A 7,940-nucleotide genomic window follows, 5' to 3' on the forward strand; every position below is an offset into this window, starting at 1 on the left:
GAGCAATGAAGTACATATAATAAGTACACAAGGGTCAATAGCAATGGATCCCCCCCCCCCCCTCTCTCTCTCTCTCTCTCAAGGGTTTAATGTCCTGCTGATGATGATGTCATTGAATACAGAGCCTAAGCACAGTCATGGGACAGGACAATCACTTTGTCCTCTTTTGAGGAAGCGTCTGGCCACCTGTCTTTAGCAAATCACAGAAAACTTAATTCACTGTGAAATAAGGGATGTAACAAACAAGACATGACAAGGTTCCATTTATTTGGGAAAAGGGAAGAAACAAACAAAATATATTTTCCATAAGCAGACACATATGGTTGTCAACAAGGAATGTGGCCCAGATGAGTGATATGAAATTTTTGTCAGATAGGAAGGATTACTTGCTGTCTCAGAAACTGACATTCGGCCGGGAGAATGTTTTACTGACCACTTGCATCTCAGTGACACCTATGGGCTGAGGATGACACAGCAGCCAGTTGCTACCATTGGGCCTCCATGGCCTGTTCAGGAGGAGTTTAGGAGGATTATTTGAAGTAAAACAGGAAGTCATGTGGGTATCTATGCTTGTATTGTGAATTTGGAAAGTTGGAGGTATGAATGAATAGCTGGTTATCAAAATAATCAAAACTGATTACCATATTTAACAGATCATCAAAACATCTTTAACTTCCATGCAGCTGTGATTCATTCTGGAATAGATGCGTGTCAATCATGAATTGTATATTCATAAACTTTATTAACAACACTGTAAAATACACAGTGTTTGGTGATTTTGTATGACTAGGGAAATAGTGAAGTTGTCCCATGTTGTCATTAAATCATACCAAAAGTGTGAATTTGGACAATATTTTGGAATAATATCCCTGTTATGGAATACAGTATGTGCTTACGATATAGTTGGTCACTAAAACCGTGTGTATAATTCTTTGCATAATGCAGATTTATGGAGTAACATAAGAATCAATTGAATTATACGAACTGTTATCCGCATGAGTAGAGCAACAGCCATGTTACACAGGGTGGCGCACGAAATGTGTTACCATTTTGATTTTGAATATAAACTTTATTGTCAATACAATCTGAAAGGAACATATACTACAATGAAGAGCCGTCCATGGAGATTTGTTCTAACTCAGCACATGCTCAATATGTCCACCATTTCGTTTCCTAACTTCCTTAAAACGAACACTGAAGTTAGTGATTACCTTACGGCACATGTCTTCCGTAATTTCACTGCAAGCTTGAAGAATAAGTCTTCTGAGCTCCATTAAATCACGTGGACGTTTCGGGAAAAATTTTTCCTTTAGGTACTCCCAAAGAAAAAAGTGACATGGATTGAGGTCTGGACTATTGGGGGGGGGGGGGGCAATTTTGTCCGTCATTGAAGCGACCTGGAAACCTAAGTGAAATGATCAGAATGTCGAAATACTCGTGTAAAAACTCCAACACAGTGTTTGCAGTATGTGGCCTTGCTCCATCTTGCATGAAGCACAGCGTGTTGAAGGGCAGGGCAGTAGCAAGAAGCTGTGGAATGAAGCTATTGAAAAGCATGCTCAAATAACACTCGCTGTTCACAGTTTCTTCAAAGAAAAAGGGTCCAATAAGTCCATGACTGGAAATTGCTGTCCACGCTGTAATCCTCGGAGCATAATTTTGTCGTTCATGAAGCACTTGTGGGTTTTCAGTGGCCCAAAAGCGTACATTTTGTTTGTTTACCACACCGTCTAAATGAAAATGCGCCTCGTCTGAAAACCAAACGTTGTTGAGGGTTTCTTCCCTATCCTCCGCCCACTGAGCAAACAGTAGTCTCTGTTGCTTGTGTTCTTCAGTGAGCTTCTGTGCACAGGTCATGTTGTATGGGTACATATGGAGGTCACTTTTAAGAATGCGTTGAATGGAGCGTCTGGATATTCCCAGTTGCACTGCTGCCTTTCTACATGATTTCCTGAGACTTCTCTGAACAGCAATTCGTACCGCTTCAATATTCTCCAGCGAACAAACAGGCTCAGTCCGAGGTCGCTTCACTTCCAATACTGTTCCTTCCTGTACAAATTTATCGTACAACCTGTGGATGGTCTTCTTGCAAGGGACCCATCGTGTGTTAAACTGTTGTCAAAAACGCCTCTGAGTCACAACAAGGCTTTTTGTGTCATGAAAAAGTAACACAATTGCCGATTGTTGCTGTGTCGTCAGTCTTCCATTGTCAGCCATTGCTGCTTACTAGTCTCCAGGCGGCAGTATCGTGAATTACAAATATGAAATATGACACATCCAATGAAAATATGAAGCTCACATGACTTTCCTTGTTTTTCCAAGCTCTGCTGGTACTGCTATAGAGATCCCAGCGGGATATCTAATGTGTGTCATAAATTGTGAAAGAAACAACTGGTAACACATTTCGTGCGCCACCCTGTAAGTTAACAATCTGGTGCATAAGCTTCCTTGGATGTCAACACTAGTTCAAACTGAAATCTGGTTTGACAGATGCCTAAAGACCCCTGTTTGGACAATATTGCCCTCTTCATAATCATCAGTTCATTTTGCAAGGCCTCGGCAACATAAAACCTCTCTTTTAGGACAGTGTTATTTCCTTTTATCCTTTTCTTTAGAGCTATTTGGAACTTAGTCATCCCAACTGCAAATTTGTGTTGGGGTGCTTACGTAGTGTAGCAGTGAGCAAAGACAAAGTAGGTACCAGGCATCATTCCTCCAATTAACTACTGAAGCATACAATAAATGACGGAAACAATGTAAACACACATGGTTCGGCACAAAAGGTGCCTAATATGTAATATATCATACAGCACTTCAGTTACTGCTAAAGATGTGTCATCCATTAAGGTTTGACGTACAAATTTTCAAAGAAATGTGTGGAAAGACACATCAAACTAACAGTGACCTGTTGTGGATACCATCAATTGATTAAGTGACAGACATTTTTATGCAAAGATACTAATGGTATGTACACTACCTACCCAACATTTTACACAAGAGCAGATACGTAACACATTAGTAGTAATAGTTATTATTAAACAATGATTTTCCTTAGTCCCGGATTACTGTGGAGCGACAAAACTGAAGAGAGCGGAGCTGTGCATAAGTCAGCTGCTGCAGTGCTGCTTCGCATCCAGGTATAATGGGGCAGGCTTGCTACACTGTGCGGATGGCAAATGTGCAAGCTTGCCAATATGCAGTCTTTCTCAAATGACTAAGAAAGTACTCAGTAAAAAGATTTAAGTGTCACGCATCTCATAACTTTACTTGTCAGCTTCACGATGAACTGCGTATCATTTCATTAATCATCATAGTTATTGTGAAATTTCAGGATTGATTAAACTGCTGCAAGACGTTCGAGGAGCTTGCATTGAAACATAGAGGTTGCCATGAATTTGCGTTTGGTGCATGTTAGGTCATATGTTTCAGCATATGAAATGTAGCTACATACTGAATTATTCTTTGAGCTAAGAAGGCTATTAATATCTATCACCAACCTTGAAAAAATGGATCATACGTAAAGTGATTTGTCCCAAACTCTCACACCAGCGAAAAAGTCAGAATGAAATACTTGCAGCATTCCTCCTATCTCATAAATGGTTTGAGATGCTGAAATAAGATTTTGGGACATGATAGTAAGTGCACAGAAGAATATTTTGCCACATGATTAATACGCATAACTTCCATATCCAACCGATATTCATGAAACTACAGATTTTTTCAATGAAATAATGTCATTTTAAGGGCCACTGATAGCTGATAAAAAGAATTGTTATAGGTTCTTATAAACCAGGAGCAGTTTTTCAGACATGGCTCTGACATTCACAACAGGATTCACAAACGTCAAGAATTGTGAAGTCAACTATCCAAGCGTTGTGAGATTGCCTCCAGCCACTCCAGATATGAGTGCCTTTTTCTAAATACAGCTATATAACATAAAGAACTTTCCAAATGCAGTCAGTTATGCTGACAGAGAACACATTTATCTCAAATTCTCTGAAAATTCAGTACAATGTTTTATAGTTACAAAAATTTTCATTCAATTCTACTACAAGCAGTTGCAGATCCTTAGGGGAACTTCATTATAGCTGATGTTGCAGGCTATGGGAATGAAAACAATGGTGGTAGATTTCATTCTTCTAGTGCATGCTTGATGCAAGAAAGGGAGCTCAACATGAAGATAGACTCTCCACTACTAAAGATATCAGTTGTCTTGCTTTTTGCATTAACTGGATTTGAGGGATAACCACAGTTGAGCACTTTATGAAATCTTACAGTCATTTGGTTTTAGATGTGTGAAATGAACATTTCAACAAACAATTTTCCAGACCACAATGATTAACTGAATGCACTTTTGGAATAATGAGCACTATGTTGGGCATATTTTGGAAGCCAATAGAAACTTGACCAGAATTTACTGACAATATTGTGAAATGTACATGTTCTCACATCTCCACCATTAACCTACAGAGATCTCTGAATACTGGTGTACAACACACAGTACGCACCGAGCGTTTTATGCAAGGCATTTATCATAGAGGATGAAACTTCAATAGTTCTCCAAATGAGATGGTTTTGAAAACTTTCTCATATAAAACACAATTTTCGTGTATTTCTAAGCTATGCTACTTCAACTATATTATCACCTCTCATTTCAGGAAAGTGAAAGAAATAAGAGATTAATGAAACGTATTCTGTACTTATAGTCTGTAATTCTGCTGTCACATCATATAACTTTTCCAAAATGAATCAGTTGTGATGATGGTGGTTTCACTTGCCCCATAAAGGACACTCAGCAAAAACAGCTGCTATCGAAAGCTTCTGCTGATGCCATTTTCTCCACAGTACAGCAAAAGAAACAAGTGCCAGTAACAGTACTAACTCTACTATCCACAGCAACAGCCCAATACTGCCGCATGGCTCTGGTCGTGCCGCACCACTCCACTATAACTGCAGCCTTACACAATGTTTTTTGATGGGGAGGGGAACCAGTGACACTTTAACATCTAACAACATCACTATTAATTTCATACGGAGTTAAAACTGTATTTCAGACAGGAATTTCAACTTTCTGTCATTAGCATTTGTCACCTGAAAGAACATAGTTCATACAAGTCAGGTGTCTAGGCCGGAATTCAGATTCAGTGAACAGTCTTCACCTGTCGTGGACATTATGATTATTGAACTAAGACAAGATTTCTGTTAGGCACTGAAACAGATCAAGATGGGGCATCTGTCTATGAGCACAAAAGTCTTCATGTTCACGTATATAGAACTATGACTGCTGAAAAGATATACCTTCCTGAAATTATTCATAAAAGGAGAGAGACTTTCTCTGTCTCCTCAAAAAATGTACTGATTCAGCTAATGCTTGGAGAGAAACAATACTTTGATTACAAAGAACTCTCAAAATACAGTGACCTTACACACCAATCAAGCAAGATCTTAGTAACCAAATTAAAAGCATGTCACATCTTTGTTAGGATCCTTTTGCCATTAACACGGGTTGTAATTGTCACTAGTATAATTACATATATTTTTTACCTCTGGTTTTGCCCTTAATTCTTACAAAGAATGGTTTATAACAATTTTCTCCAAAAATTGATATTTGAACTATTGTTTTCATCAACACTTCCGTAACTGCAGCATGCACTCAGCTACAGGTATGCCAAGTCTACTACTATTTCTTTATTGCTTATATTTATTTCTTCTTTTATTTTGGTGATAAAATATATTCATCATTCTGGTATTATTATTCAGGGTATATAACGCGGACAAGGGAAAAAAATTCCCGGATTTTCCCTGATTTCCCGGTTAAAAAATAAACTTTCTTCTGGGTGAAAACACTTTTTCTGTGTTAAGTGACAGTATATTTTCCCTTGGAACTGCAAAACTTGACAATCCTTTGAATGGTTATGGTTTTAGCATTTTACTCAGTTGATAAATATAAAGATTGTAATATGGCAGATTTGCTGTTTTAACATAGAGAAAGGTACCTCTGCCTGTAGTAGGACCTAAATTTGGAAAAACAATATCTAACATATAGGCATAATAGACCTATTTCGAGTGCTCTATATTTGTATCAATATCTTAGGATAATGACATAGTACTATCAACATGTATATGATAATGACATAATGTCATCAACATGAATAATCCCCTGCTTAATATAAATTTGTATAATGCTTTCTTTTTTTATTGTAAAATTAACAATATATAAAATTCCAAATGTGTGCTGTTGTACTACACTAACATTCACACGATTTATATATACATTGTTATGAGAATATAACCATCTTTATACTGTAATTGAACTTATTGACTAAGCCCATTGTATAAGAAAATACTGAACAGCTGATAAAGATTCTTATTCTTATACACAGGCTTAGAATTTCCTGGCACTTTAGAAAACAAAACTCTGGAAAAAAGACATGTTTTGGAAATATCTGATGTGCAGCAACATGTACGCTGCGTATTTTCATATTACGAAGGTATACATTGGAAAAACCACATGTTACTTTCCGAATAATTGAAATCGAGATTGTGATGCGCTTTTTTAAGCCAGTCATAGCTCATGTCACATGATCTCGCCAACCGATATTCAGAGCATAGGACACATTATGTAGTCAGCCAACAGCAACATCACCGAAATAGCATGAACATACAAACAGGGAATGTTAATAGTTTAAATTAATATACATAGTGTTGCTACAAGAAAAGCAAAGCTTTCACATATAATACTGGTCTATAAGGTTAGTAAGCTGTAAGAGTAGCTAAGCTTTCACATATAATGTTGATCTTTTTTGCACGTGTTACACTTTAAGATATATCACACAAATCTGCCAGTGAAATTTTTAATAATGACATAAATGTCTGATCTTCAGGGTTCGAAATTCTTCTAAATAGCTTGTCATCAAAGAGTTGATTTTTAAATGAGACAAACACACTGATTTATTAAATTCATGGTACATTCTTGCACATAGTTCAACTTACGTTAAAGGATATTTACTTTGAAAGTAACACTTTTCATACCACCATTCGCAATATTTTCCTGCGCCCTGTTAGAAATAGATTCGTTTCAGCAGTTGCCAGAGAGCGCAGATAACAGGCACCACTGCACTTGCGCAGCTACCATGACTTAGGAAGCCCATATGTATGTATGTGTCAAACATTGAAAGATCATACATTATGTCATAAAAGAAACAAGACATCAGAGGATACTCCAAGAGCATCAGAATTTCATGGAATCTACTAAAATGCGCACATTTAAAGTGCATACTTAAAGTGCACATTCGTATGTCCAGATTCTCCATGAAGTAGACCTCGACCTGATATTAAGCTTTTCAGTGTGGGTTTTGGGATGTGAATTTTCTTGGAGCACCAGCACTGTATTATATCATGTTTGGTTCTTTATTATGGCATAATGCCATACATGCTAGAAGATGAAAACGTGCACTTGAAATGCAGCAAACAGTTGAAACATTGTGGAATTCAACATTTCGTTTCAAATACATTGACTGCCTCGGCAGAAAAGGTTAATAAAAGTAAAATTTCTTTAGCAAACAGACAAAAAAAACTTCATTATTCTGCAAGGCGGTTAATGCTTGACTGTCAGAAAAGTGGAAATAACATAAAATCTGAAACTAAAAACATATGTTAGCCTTCCGTAATTATGTGAATGTATTTTAATTCACTTGATAGCTCCCGGGCACAGATATCCACTTAGTTTTCATTCGATGTGAGAGTAAACTAAGGGGAAACAGCAAAATCACTAAATGTAAACACGGGTCGCATGGAGACTATCCACTAAAACTCAGACTGCTCTCCGCATCAGCCCCGGATCTACGATATTTGCTAACCGGGTCAATACTAAAAAACTGAAATATGTTCATCGTGTACCACACATATTTCTGAAAAGTCTGAAACATAAAAGATATGTG

The sequence above is a fragment of the Schistocerca nitens genome, chromosome 3 (assembly GCF_023898315.1).
Source record: "Schistocerca nitens isolate TAMUIC-IGC-003100 chromosome 3, iqSchNite1.1, whole genome shotgun sequence".
Classification (NCBI taxonomy): domain Eukaryota; kingdom Metazoa; phylum Arthropoda; class Insecta; order Orthoptera; family Acrididae; genus Schistocerca; species Schistocerca nitens.